General features: G+C 41.4%; 1 protein-coding gene across 2 annotated transcripts in view; it reads right to left on the bottom strand.

Moving 5' to 3' along the window:
- The window catches only part of zfhx3b (zinc finger homeobox 3b), a 333,079-nt gene that overhangs the window by 272,353 nt on the left and 46,019 nt on the right, over window positions 1-14,707 (bottom strand). Inside the window, exon 1 of one of the 2 annotated variants that reach the window (XM_074666027.1) lies at window positions 9,483-9,701. The exons of the other annotated variant lie outside the window; for it this stretch is intronic. The gene's annotated coding sequence lies outside the window, so the exon portion shown is untranslated. Of the gene's footprint in view, window positions 1-9,482; window positions 9,702-14,707 lie in introns of those variants that run through there. 2 annotated transcript variants of the gene reach the window in all.

Raw genomic sequence — 14,707 nt, forward strand, 5'->3', positions numbered from 1 at the left:
CCTACCAACCACCTCCCACCTGCTCCACTGCGAGGAGTGAAGGAGCAGCGAACAGCCAAGGACACATGCTGTGTGGCACCCATCTCTCACATCCCTCTTCCTCCTCTGATACCTCCTCCATTATTCATATTAAAATACAGACTGATACAAAGATGAATAATAAATGCAGTCAACACAAAACAAAAGCTGGCAGAGCAGTCCAGCGCTGTCAAGGTGGTCACTGGATAGAAGATGAAAACATATTGCGAAATGTGTAACGGGGTATATTTAAGACATAAACACATCTAAATTTCAGCACTAATACAGAATAATGCTGATATTATTTATGCTTTTTTAACTCTATCTTGCTTTTTAAATCAGTGACATGCACTAACTGATGTCTAGTTCTCCTCAAAAATGCTTATGCAGCAAATTAGAACAAAACAGTTTATTTAAAAAAAAAATAAAATTCGGTTCCTCAAACAGCAAAATAACTCTTCTTGTTTTTGTGGAAGAAATGTGATATCTCACGGAGTCCTTGGAGTATTTCCTCTTTGAAACTTCAAAGCCAAAGTAGCTGTCTAAAACACATCAGCACACTTACTGTAGGAGATCCTCACTCTTACAGTCTTGGGCTACACCACTGCTACTCCAAATCAAAACCATTCACCTCTGCTAAGACCCCGTCTACAGCCTCATATGACAAAGACAGTCACAAGAAATAAATCTATGTGGCTTTTTTTCCCCTCTCTCAGGGGAAAGTGATGAACATGTGGCAGCACAAAGAAAAGCTGTTCTACCTCCAGTTTTGGAAAAAGAAGCACTGAGTGTTTGAAGCTGACTAAAATGTTTTCCTGGAGGTCAAACGCTAGTAGAGAGTATAAACTCCAGGTGGGCACGTTTAATAGAAATTTACTCAACATGGAGAGTTGAATAAATTATTTTTGTTCAGTATCATCACCACCAAAAATGATACAAATCATGAAAATAGCAGAGAAAAAAAATCAGAGGAAAGTCGATCAGATTTCTCAAAGTGTGCCCTTTCAAAGCTGATTAGATAAGTACCTTTATCTTTAAATGGGATTTTTTTTTTATTAATGCTGTCATTTATTTCTAGCACTTCAGACAGCTTGATTCAAAACGTCCTTGATGTTTGCTTAGTGATTAATATTGGGAAGATTTGTCATGCAGTGTTTCACAATTAATATGGGCTAAACACACGGAACGTCTGCCTGGATATCTATTATGAAAGAAAACCGGGTGAGGATTGCATTTTGTTTTTAATGTTTTGCTTGAGCAGAGCACTGCTGTCATGCCTGCTTTTTTTCAGGATGTCAGACAAAAAGAGAGGAGAGATGGAGAGGGAGGGATCCTGGAGGATGGGAGGAGGAGAGGTAGGTGGATAGGGGGGTGAGGAGAGATGGAGGGGCTGCTGACATGCACTTGTCTCCAATCTCTTCGAATCCATTGCACAATTCATCTGCTTTGTCTCTACTGCCACGGCTGAGGACAATCAGACCAGACGCCCATTAGATTCCTCATACTACCCCCCTCTCTATGCACCCCCACCACCTTGCCCCCCTCTCCCTCTTTCCCCCAACACCTTTTTTTCATGTGACATGCTGACTGAAGGAGAGGAGAGGCAATTCACAAGCCTCCCCAAATGGGGGAAATGTCAGGAAGGGAACCCACATCAAAACCATGTTGTCATGGAGATACAGTATGGTCCAGAAATTACAGGCTAACACATAGGCACTCAGGATATACAATATACACACACGCACAAGCTTTTATGCACACACTGATAAATACATTTGCTTTGTGGATTTTTTTTTTTTTTTTTGGCAAACAAAACATATACAGCAATAGCAGAGAGGAAAAAGGCTTTTGTCTGCCATCGTTTCTGTCTACACTAAATTTACACCCTCGACCGAAATCTTTCACGTAAATGTAAATATGACAGGGAAAACAAAACTACCTACAAAAAATCCCTAATTTCTTTGCCAATAAACAAATTATTTATTTCACTTTTTTTTGCATATATTGAAATTTAAGAAAAAAAAATTATCTATGATTATTTGCAAAGAAATAAATCTCTTGTTTCAAAAAAGATGATTTATTTGCTGCTTTAAATTTGTTAAATAATAAGTAATTGATTTTTTTTTAAATCATGGTATTAAAAAAAAAAAAGTCTCAATTCCCTAAGATTTTTAATAAAAGCCACACATGAATCCATAAGTGCCATTTTATCAGGATATTCAATCCCAGTGAAATGGACTCAGATGCTTAGCACGGATGTGTAAATGCTCCCGCTTCAGGGAAATTCTACAGCAAGGTCACGTGACCACCGTGCCCATCCACGGTAGCCATTCCTCAGCCGATAGTGTTATCAGACAAACGGCGTCCCTGGAACGCTTGGCATTTCAATGATCTCTTCTTGCGAAAAAAAGGCAGAAAGAAAGAGTGAAGGGAGGAAAAAGATTTTTTTTAAATGTGCTCTTTCACCCCGCTTGTTTAGGAGGCTGCCAGCACTGAAAGCAGAACTAAACCAGCTTCGCCATAGTGCAAGAGGATCTTCCATCCCAACAGTCATTTTCATACACTACGCAGCCTCACTGGGGTCACTGTTATTGAGGTTACTCTGCTCTGCGATACATAAAAAAGAGGAGATTGAAGGATATTAATGGTAAATGTGGCATAGTAACTGCTGTAAAACCCCTTCTTTGCCCTCCCTTTTTTCTTTGTTTGGCTAGAGGAGCTGAAGGCTTAGGGATAAAGGTACTGCTCAAATCATGAGACAGGGATAAAGGCAGAGAGAGATAGCGAGCTCTGACCCAACGACAGAGCAGTGGATAATTAAAACACCCAGGGCCCCCAAACTGCCCTCATCCATCTCTCCCTTCTTTTTCTCTCCTTTTCTTTCTACGTTTCCCTCCTCCTCCTTCTTTTCCCCAGAAAACACACACACATTCTAACGTTCCCAGATAACAAAACATACAAGGCAACACAAATGCAGATTGAGACAATGTTGGATTTCTAGCAGTGAGATCCGCCATTGACGGGTCCTCTGGGTAAAATCTACAGAAGCAGAAGCACGCACATGGCTCCCACTGGCTCTGTGCGATCTGTTTATTTTTCATTTGTACATTTTTAAGGATCATGAATGATTCCTGTTTTTATCTGATTACTCCCAGACAGTCTGCCTCCACTGCCTCATAAAAAAAGCACAAAGAATCGGAACAAAATGGCACACAACCATGTAGTCCTTTTAATGAACAAACCTCCCTGTTCTTTTGCTTGGATTTCATTCATTTCATATCACATTCACTACTGTACTAACACTGCTGGAGTTTAATCAGATAAATAAATCGCAACTAAGGATATTATTACTGTTATTATTATTTATAGGCTGAAGTAAATGGCTTTTCTTTCCACTGGAATACGTTCCTTCTGTTTGGACAAACATCAATTAAAGATGAACTGAGAGGAAATTAAGCAGAACGTAAAAGAAAGGCATGCTTGCCAGAGAGAAGATCAGAGAGTTTCTCCACACCACCATGAAGAAAGGAAAAAAGACAGCCATGTCTGTATATCATCTACGTATAGAACATCCAAGCAAGGGACAGGGCGTGTATCTGTATATGTGTGTGCGTGCGTGTGTGTATAAGTGTGCCTCTCTGCTTATGTCAGGTGATCACAATGTTCCATCCATGAATTGCAGCTGCTAGCCATGCTCTGAGGCAGGCCACACTGCCCTCTCTTGGTGGCTGCAAGAAAATGCTGCTTCAAAACTAAGCAATTAGATCATCATTTTCATCCTTTTCTTCTTCTATGTGTGCAATTACACACACCAAAAAAAGATCTGGGTGATAAAAACAATTGCACACCACCTCATTGTGATTTACTCCTAAAAATATTTCCATTTACTTCCATTTTTGATGAAGTGTGACCAACTGGACAACCCACTAAAAACAGAGCCGTGCCCATATGTCATTTGCATGGCCGTTGACCTAGCTTTAAAAAAAAGGTTGCACGGCTTCCTATGCACAGCCCATGTGCGATTGAGGAAGTGTGAAAGCAGTGCTGTGACTGGGGAATAGCAGCTCAAAAGGACCTCCACACACTGGCCAGACTGAAGTCATTACCAGCGGGCCCTTTGATTTCCACATGCAAAAACCTCAGGTTGAAGACCAATATGTTGGTCCCCCAGGGGTTCGGTTTCTGCTGCTGTGTTCATGTGGTATGGCTGCCTGACCGCGCAGCACACATTCAGGAAGAAAAGAGGGCAAAGTGCTAGCACTGATGAATTTTGAATGTGTTGGAGATGATTTATTAGAGCACTTAAAAGATCTGTGGGATGTCCTTCACACCCTACTTGCCCTCTAATAGACCCCAGAGTGAAATGACACTGTCTTCACAAACCATGACACAGTTAAGAGAGACTTTAATACCACATTCATATGGTATACTCTTGAATAAAGTACAAAAACACTGTCTTCACTGTACTTTCCTGGAGTGAGGGTACAGTCAATGTGTGAGGTATTTGCTTTCTGCATGATTAAGATTTTGTTGTGCTAAAGCTTAAGAGGCCAGCAGAGGGGTCAGGGGGCGTGAGAAAAAAATCACCTGCTGAACACTGACCCGCTTGGTCAACAGCAAGGTTTGTCTGGCTCACTCACTGTGTGTGCGCATGCGTGTACACGTCTACTACAGTTTATCAGTGACTGCATTTTAGACAGTGACACAAAAAGCAATCTCTACAAAAAAGGACGCACACAAAAGATAATTCCCAAATTTCTACTTTCTGACCTACACATTGTGTTTCTACAGTTTCTTCTCTAACCATTTTAAGTCTACCAAGCTTGCTTATATATTCTTAACAACAATGCTAACATCCCCTAAAAAAAAAAAAACATTTGAAGCATCACCATTCTTAATCTGGTTTATATAATATTCAGTGCTGGTTAATATAGTCATGTTTGACGAACCATTTATGAAACTAAAGTGTTTCTTTAGTTACTTTTTTAAAAAACATTTCACCAGGATTGTTTGTTCAACTGAAGGACATATTTTTCTTTCTAGTATCAAGACAACATCTAAATATATTAAACTGCAAACTTTTGTGGCAGTTTGCACTCCATTGACAAAAATTCTTATACCTAAAAAAAAAATCCTAATTCTAAATCAAATTTTCACAGAGATGGAATTTGAGTAAACAAAAACAAAGTTGATCTGAAAAAGTATTTTGCACTCACGATTAAACATAAATATTTACTTTGTATGATTTTAAGTGGTATCTGTGAGCCAGTGGTATCTAAAATAAAATGTGATTCAGAGAAACCATTTGGCATGTAGAACCCATCGTGACGCACAGTCACAGCTAGCAAGGCAGCTCCCAGCACACCTGAGTCAAAGCAGAGAGGGTTAAAGTCAGCGACAACGGATCTAGCAGCTTTAGTCCCCAGAACAGCCAGCTTACACAGATAAGTGGGCCAGGCTGGATAATCCTCACTAAAGTATTCTATTACAGTGCCAATTACCCCTCAGTAAATAATATGGGGATGTAGAGGAAGCTACTGACAGGAAGTGGTGTGTGCAAGGAGTCTATAAATGATTTTCTTTCTCACGTTTCCTTAAATAATATTTGTGGGCTGTAGATGTTAAAATGTAAAATACCAGAATTTTTTAAAATCTTTTCTGAGAGATAAAAAATGTTGTCTTTGCATGTAAGGATGTGTGTGACACATCAAAATATTGAGCATGTGATCTCAGCCCTGGAGTGTTTCATCACCCTATAGATGGAGTGCAGCCGAGTCCACAGTGGTCAGGCCTGAGCCGGGCCCTCGCTGGCTGTGGGGCCTGAGCAGCTTCTCACAGCAGACACCCACAAACTGGGCTCTCTAATAGGGACAAATTGGCAATGTCTGTGCGGGCCGGTGCTGTGTGCTAGGAGCTGTGAATTGATAGTGATGCCTAATGATCCCCCTGGGTAGATCAATACCAATAATCCTCTTTCCCGCCTATCCTCCTCATTGACTATAGAGAACCTGGAGGAGCTGGTGGAAAACTGCAGCCCAGAGTGACAGAGCCTCAAGTTCAGGGCAGGGACCCCCACCAACTCTCACACAGGCACACAAACTTTCACACAATGCAGAGAAGAAGTCAAAACCTTTCATCGGGGGATAGAACAGGAGTTGAGCCCTGATTCTCTCACTCTGAAATGAGATTTAAAGAGCACAGAAGATCCCAGCTACGGATTAAAGATTCAGACAAAAATCACTTAAATAAAAACACATTCATTCTCCCCATTACCAACATTCACACACAACTTAAGAAATGGCAGGAATCAAATAAAAGCTTTATTCTAATGTGCCAGGTGATCAATATTTATATTCCTTTTAAGCATTTAATTGCATCAGCCTGTGGGGTCTGTTATTAACAATTTTTGGAAAAAGCACTCAAGCTGCAGCCTCCAAAACCTTCAATTGATTTGGGTTTATAAGAAGAAAATCGGTTCAGTTTTAAAGCTACACAGCATATTTTTGCTGAGTGTGCTGTATGACAGCCTAATATTCAACGATGATTCAAAGTTTTTGTTTTGTTGCAGAAGAAAAACATGTGCGTGATTGGCCAAAAAATGTTGTGTTCATTAAGCATCAGGAGAAGCTGGAAGTCTATATTTTCAATGAAGGTAAAAGGGAGACGCTGGCAGTGAAGCTCAGGATATGTTCAGCAGTGCAGGGGTGAGGTGAAGCATGCAGTCCCAATAGACCTCTGTGTGCGTGTGTGTGTGTGTGAGAGTGTGTGTGTGTGGCTGTGTCTGCATGAGTGTGAATGTGTGCGTGTTAAAGCTATGCAGTCATAAAGCCTCACATCAGCCTCTTGCACCCCGTGGTCGGCAGCTGATTACTCCCACCAAACACATCCATACACTTTATCCCAGCTGTCACAGTGCATACTCATTACCCCCTGCACCAGCCAGCTGACTCCACACGGCCACACCCGCATGGACACAGCTCCGGGGCCAGACCGGGGATGACTGGAAATCAGGAACTAGAAAGCCATATTAAATATATTCTCCTCTTTTCCCCAAATCAACATATAAGGTGACAGCGTTGGTACTTTAGTGATTGGATATCTAGCTTTAAGAACACCTTCAGATAGCAGTTTTACCAGTCATATCATTTAAAATCTATGCTCATCAAGGTTTTCACATCTTAATAATTACTGCTTTGAAATGTGTGTAAATAAATCTATAAAATCTGAAAAAAGGGTCCACTGGTGCATCCTGATGTCTTCATTAACTATTGATTTTTGTGTCAATCACATCAACCCCTTCTCACAGGAACAAACTAAATCATGACCAGATACAGGGGACAAGCATCAGGCAAAAAAAATCTGGATCCGTGTAGTACACCTCAAATCGATCAGGGAAGAAAGGTAGTGTGAAAAACTTGAGTTTGGCTGGATGAGACACATATCCATCTCTGAAACAAGCCCCTGTACTGCCCTTGTCCTCAATGAGGAAGCTATCCCGAATGTTACACGCAACCCAGGTCCGCATGACCGTGTGTGTGTGTGTGTGCGTGTGTGTGTGTGTGTGTGTGGTGGGGTTTCTATCATTGCTGGGTTGGGAAATGACAAGAGTGACACACTCCAGCTTCTGTCACACAGTAGGTGTTTCTCCATGGAGACCCAGGTGTCGTGTCTCAGATCTTTTCGGCTTCATAAAAACACTGCTTTAGCCAGTGCATCAATCGATGATATACTCCGTACGCTTTTACTGCCGCCACACACAGCCACTTTAGTGCTCTGTGTCAAAGGCCATGACAATTTAGATCAAAGCTGAGGGGAAAACATATCATATCTTCAGTATATGGTTTTTATTTCAAGCAAAATATATCCTTGAAACCCAGCGGAGGAAAATAAGAGTGAGTGTAAGCAGACAACGTATTGTTGGGCCGTGATTAAAAGAAAAGAGAAAGAAGTTGGTACAGGAACAACTTCTATGTGATCCGATAACCCCTTTCTTGGTCAGGTCAAATTTGGAGATTTTCTTATTGTTGTTGTTTGAAAATAGCCTTCACACAATTTTCATAACTTAAAAAAAAAACACAGAGCAGCTGCTAGAAAGTGCCAGCTCAGAACTGCGTTTAGTATTAAGAAATTATGCTATTAAATAAAATGACCAGAGAAGAAGAAAAAATGTATATTTTCATAGATTTTAAAAGCTTAGAATGTAAAAAAAAAATGAAGAGAAGAAAAAAACCTCATAAACTCCAGTTTAAAAGGCTGCAACCATCAGGGAGGATGCAACTAGTCAAAAGTGATCATGCAACTAAAATATGCAAATACAATTAAGCTCATTACAAACTGTGATCTAGTGTTGTATTCAAATCAAGCACAAAGGGTTATTTCAATCAGTGTTCTTGTGATGTTTCACCCCCCTCAAAAAAAAAAAAAAAAAAAAAAAGAGAAAAAGGTAGTTTCTCCTCCCTACTTGTTTCTCTTATTTGCCCCTCACCCACCTGTCCCTGCCACCCACTATAGCAAAGTGTAGCGCTTAAACAGGAGCATTTAATTCATTACATCATTATGTCATCTCATACTAATCTGCGCAGTGGCCTCCACTGCTTTGACATGCAAATGGATTAGAAAAACGTCTGGGGAGGTACAGGGGGAGGAGGGAGGGGGCAAAACAGCAATCATCACGTCTTGTCAATGGGGTGAAAATATGCCCTGAAGCTGCACTTGCATTTTTTCTCTCCGTTCTCTTTAACTGTATTTTTCTATCTGCCCCCCCTTCTCCGCTGCTCTCCCCTTCTCCTTCTCTATCTTTGTCAGCAAATGCCCCAAACAAAGCAATGGCAAGATCACACCCAACCCTGGCAATCTGTTGAGGATCAGGCTCCCTATGGAGAACATATAAACAATAAAGCGTGTAGCGCACACTCTAGTCAAGCCCCCTCCCATTTACACATGCCCCTCATCTGCATATTCACAAAAAGGCCCCTCTGGCTTTTCCCTCATCAGCAAACCCCTCCCCAAAGCCTCATCAGCACACGCCGGGTTGACTACGGGAAAGACAGGCGGGCAGGCTGGCAACGTGTGCCGGCTGGGACCACACACGCACAAACACGCACATACACACAAACATTTAGAGAACAGCAAATACACACTAATGCACAAAATAATTTTTTTTTGCATGCACGCCGTATATACAAATGTGCATTGGCAGAGTAAACAGAGAAATCAGAAAGAGAGTTAGTGAGATCTGGTGATGTGAGCGCCGGCCATGCTCATCTAATTTCCACCCCTCCTTCCCCCCTCTTCCTCACACACCCCCCTCCTCCTCCTCCTCCTCCCGTCTCTCTCTCCTCTCATCATCAGGTACCTGGTGACGAGCGGCCCGTGATAATCCGCAGCCTCTAACCAATCAATCAGCACCATCGTAATCAGCGGCGTAGAGAGGGAGAGAAGAGAAAAAAAAGCCCATAACTTACCCGGGGTCTCCTCCAGTCTGCTTCAGCTCGAGTACAGGTCTGGTCAGGGCTCTTTGGCTGCAGCTTTGTGGACTAGTTCACCAGTAATACTCACATTCTATCCCCAAGTCTTTTTTATATCTAAATTGATATTTTTCACTGCATCATAAACATGTTACCAACATATAAAGCTCTCCCCCTCCCTTTTTCCTATTTCACTCTGACTCTCACTATACCTCTCTCTATTCCTCCCTCCTTCCCTTCCTGTCACTCTCTCTCCCTATTTCCCTCTCTCCTCCCTCAGTGTCTGCCTGTTGCAACAGTGTGGACATATACACACACCATACAGTGGAGATATATATTAAGAAGCATGCATCTCTGTGCAGAGGATAGCAAAAGGCTCGCTGGTGTGATATCCTGCAGATCTGCTGGACCCTGTGGGTCTGTGTGTGGATGGGATGGGGGGTGGAGGTGGTGGTGGGAGGGAGTAGAGAAAACCAAGGGAGGGTCAAAGCTAAATGTTCTACAAAGAACAGGGGGACCGAATTGACTTTTTTTTTTTCTTTGAACCAAACACATTTTCCTCCCTCCTCCTTTTTCCCCTTCTATTTATGCCCCCCACCCCCTCCAAATTCTATCTCTACCCTCCACCCCATCCCCAAACCTCCCTCCTTCTCCCCCATTTCTGCTCATAGGCATTCCCCCTCTCCAGACATCAGCATCCTTTGAGGGGGTTAGCTGTCTGCAGGAAGAGGAAGAGGTAACGCCGCCTAGCAGCCTTGTACATTTTGCCTTGAGGGTGAGATAGCGGAAAAGCCATGTGCTATCATCATTTTTTGAGGTGTGCAGGAAAAGTAAAGACAAGAAAAACATACTGGTTTTACACAGCTCCCCAAAAGATCTGATGCTGAATTTAGCATAGGATTACACAAAACCTCTCTTCTGAAACCTCAGAACAGAACCCCCATTTCTACAGACTCTGTGATTCCTCTCCTCCCCCTCACCAAAGAACGAGATGTAGAAACTCCACACAACCTGCAGCGAGGGCATGGAGCCTAAGTTTAGTTCTACAATAGCGCTCAAGCAAACACGCATGCGGAGAAGAAACTGTTGCAACTGTTCAAGCAGCCTCTCCATGGAGATATTCCTGAAAGAGTACATGTTCTATATTTCTGCATCCCTGTACATGCAAACAGGCCTGTCCAACTGTCCTGTTATACCAGAAAGTCAGGAGAATGTACATGAGGGTCTAGACAGTACAAAGAACACAGTCAAGAGAAACCCTTTACAGTGAGGAGGCCCAACTGTACAAGCTAAGCTGCAGCTAAGTCATGTAGTAGGGAAAACAGCCCAAATGTAACATTACAATGCACCCAAAGGACTCATGGGAAACATCCCTCTCTCATTTTAGAGTGGAAGTAAAGCTGAGTGAAAGGAGGGGAAGAATGGTCCCCTCAGAGTCCCATCTGTGTGCAGTGTTGTTTGATTAGTTTTGTGTATTTCTGTAGCTACAGCTCACAAACCGTCAACTGTGAGTCCCCTCTGCCTCCTTGACCCACAGACAACACCCCTCCACCCTCATTCTCTGTCAGTGCAAATAAATACACACACTACCGCACATGCGCACACAAACTCTTGCACACACAGAGCCCACCAATTTACTCCAGCTCCCTCTTTTTCAGGGTGACTGCAGCAGATTACTCGGCATGGCCGTGTACCCATCTACAATCCCCCTGTAAGGAGTAGGAAGGTGGGCTACACCTGCAGTGCACATGTGCTCTTCAGTGGCTGCACACGGATCCATGGCAAACACCGATGTTGCAAGAAAAAAAAATGGCTCGTCCAAAAGGAGGATTTCACACACTCCAAACAACACACAGCACAACCATACCATCAAAATGGATGGGTAGACTGCACAGAGTGACTGTGGTTTTGAAACTCCAGAGATGAAACAAAAGAGGAGTACAGAAGCTAAAGTGCACCAGGGTACCACGCTAGATGAGAAGCCTCCATGTTCTCAATGAGGAGAGACAGAGAATTTACGCAACATGGCAGCGCTGTGTTGTAATGCATCAACCCTACTGAGAGCAGCACTGTCACTACCACTCTCCATCATCAGCAGGAGCAAACACCAGCCATGCATTGTCTTTGGGGCAAAAAAATGTGTGCACGTTTGAGAGCCTGCAAAAGTACATTTATGTGCGTGTATTCCTGATCGCGCATGCGTGTTCTGTTTGGGTGTTTGAATGTGTGTATACATGTCCACCTTTCTTGCATCCATATTAAACAGTTTTGGAGGTGACTGTGCTTCCCTGGATGTCATGAATATAAGAGAAAGCATCCATCTTCGTGGAATACAAATTCACAAGTAGTGACAGTAAAACTGACTCCAGCCTCACAGAGAGAAAAAAGAACGAGGGTGGAGGAGAAGGGAGAGGTGCAGGAACACAGACACAGACAGACGAGGCTGCCAGCCATCTTCTTGATTTTTAAGCACACTGCTAGATTTTCCAGTCGCGTCCCATATTAAAGTTAAGACTACCATGTTCTCATCTGTGAAATTCCACTAAAGACTAACCACACTGATTGATTCAGCTTCATTCAGTGCATGCTGACCTTATTTGAGCTGCAGTTTCTGTGAAATGGGCCTAATTTCTGTTTCAAACTCATCAAAGAGCCAGATATTAGGTCACTTTTCAAACTTTGTCTCAACCTTAGGAAGTGATTTCACTTTAACAGATTCCGACATAAAACTTTTCAACTTAAAACTATAATGCATAAAAAAAATCTTCTATTTTTCAAATGATATGCTGCAGTAGTTGTTTAAACATCTACTAATTTTATTTTGCAAGATCATTAGCTGGAAGAAAAAAAGTCCACTGTGCTTCTTTTAGTTGATTAGGATTAAAGAACACATAATAAAAGGTATCACACTTACACTGTGCGAGCTTTCCTGTGTAATTAATTGTCAGATAAGACACGTGTGTCTTCATTTACAGTGAATTTTCATTAATGGTGTGAAAGTGGAAATTGCAGGTGGGAACTTTCACAATTATACCTAGTACACTGGGTGTAATTAATCTCATTAACTAATCACAGGGAATTCTTCCTGTCTTACAGGAAAAAAGTCACAGTATTTAACACCAAGCTAATTATCTTAATCATGTAGGAGATAATGAAGTAATTAGGGCAATTAAATCATAATTAACGACTGAGTGATAATTTCATTCACAGAGACAGTTGTGGGTTTAGGGGAAGAAGCATTCTGCTTTACATTACCTGTAGAAGGGAGAAAAAAAACTGCAGACATATAAAAAAGCAATAAGGCATAAAATTAGTCGAGGAGAATGGGGCATGACTAATAGTAAATGACAGCTGTCTGAGAGGCCATCACTCTTTTTTGATGATGGAGGGAGATACCCCCTTTTTGTCAAAGCCAATCATTACAGGCTTGAGCATAAGCAGAGAAAACAATGTCAACTTCAGGTTGAAAGAATCCAGGAGGCAGAGAAAAATTGCACTAAAAGAAACATGGCTCACATGTGAAGCAAGCACAGCTAAACTGACAAGCAGCAGAGCCCAGACGCTGAGAGGAGCACCATGATAGTAACTGGCTGCTGCCATCTGAGAGTCGAACCAGGAGGAAACATTACACAACACATTCGGCTCTCTTGTTTTTTCCTCTCATTGCAAAAAAAAAAAAAAAAAACGTTTTCCTCCTTCCAAAAACATGCACATCTCAAGCAAGCATTTTGATGGTGTAAAGGGAAAAAACCTTAGTCCAGAATGTGTTTTTGTCAAGTGTACACACTGTTCCAGTTTTTGTCTGTTCAGTCAATTCATGGCTAAAAGATGCACATGTAATTCAGAGGAGGGGAGGACATGTTACTGTTTCATTTCGTGTTGTTGCCTTTTTCTGTTAGTACACGTCTCTGACTTGATATAATGTGTGTGTGTTTGTGTTTTTCTCCAGTGCAGATGTGTGACTCCCTTTCTGACCATTGCATTCGCTTCAGCGGGAATCTCCAGGACTCGCCACACGCTCCACAGACATGAGTTGATGAAAAACATGAGTGACAAGATTCATGGCTATCAGAGCAGCTGATGAAAATGGTAAGGCGAGGAGAGGAGGATTCTAAAAAAAAAAAATGAACCCCCGTCTTTCTTTTTTATTCTTTTCAAAGAGGAGACAGAAGATGAGGAATACAGATATCTCAGGAGACACTGAGAGAATAAAAAATAAACACACTCCCCCTCCTTGTGTTTCCCCCCCAAAACCCTCAATACCCCACATCCATGTCAGGGGCGAAACAAGCACAAAAAGATACAAACTTTTTTTTTTTTGGCAGCACGGACAAATAAGAATTTGCAATTTGAATAATAATTTAATACTGCATGAAATTTGATTAATTTAATTTTAATTAATTTTTTAAATGTAGACTTAAATTTGTAATGTCATGAAATGCCTTGTTTTTTGATGAAAAATGAGATAACCTTAAAATAAAAAGGACACCTCAAGATTACTGAAATAAAATTTAAATAAATAAGAACACTATTTATTTAAATAAAAAACATATGATTTATTAAAAAAAAAAACTAAAGGAATATGTAAAAAAAACTAAAACATAAGAATCCAATGTTAATATGTACATGTATGATTAATTGATTAAAGCAGACTGAATTTACTTAAAACGTCTAAAAATAAAGATCATCTCTGGATATTTCTGTCCTGCGTGGGACAACGTTTGAGCTGTTTTTCACACTTTGGTCGAGCACAGCAAAGTCAAGCATGATTCCATCACGCTTGACTTTGCTGTGCGGACACGCCGGGGATTCAGTCCGCTCGTGCTGTGACTTTGGCAGTTGGACCAGTGCTAAAGCATAACAGCCTCTTTCACTTTCAGCTCCCTCAGCGAGGTCAACTGATTCCTACCAGATGCATCTGCACATAAAATCCACCATTCGACACAGCCAGGGGAAGCCCCTCCGTTGAGCTTAAATAAATAGTAAGGCATGACAAAACGCAAAAGCAGCAAACTAAAATGTCCTAATTTCATATTGTTTTGGTTTGTTGCATAAACAGCTTTTCCATAGCAACAAAATATTCAGCAGCAGCGACTCAATTTTTCACCTAGGGAAAAGACATTTAGAAAACCGAGGAAGAACAAAATTACACCTGTTTTTTTAGAGTAATAAAATTCTTTTAATTGTAAAATATAAAGTACATACATAGCCATTTAAAAAAA

The sequence above is a fragment of the Halichoeres trimaculatus genome, unplaced genomic scaffold (assembly GCF_033239565.1).
Source record: "Halichoeres trimaculatus isolate MK-OKI-2021-1 unplaced genomic scaffold, fHalTri1.1 fHalTri1_scaffold_3, whole genome shotgun sequence".
Classification (NCBI taxonomy): Eukaryota; Metazoa; Chordata; class Actinopteri; order Labriformes; family Labridae; genus Halichoeres; species Halichoeres trimaculatus.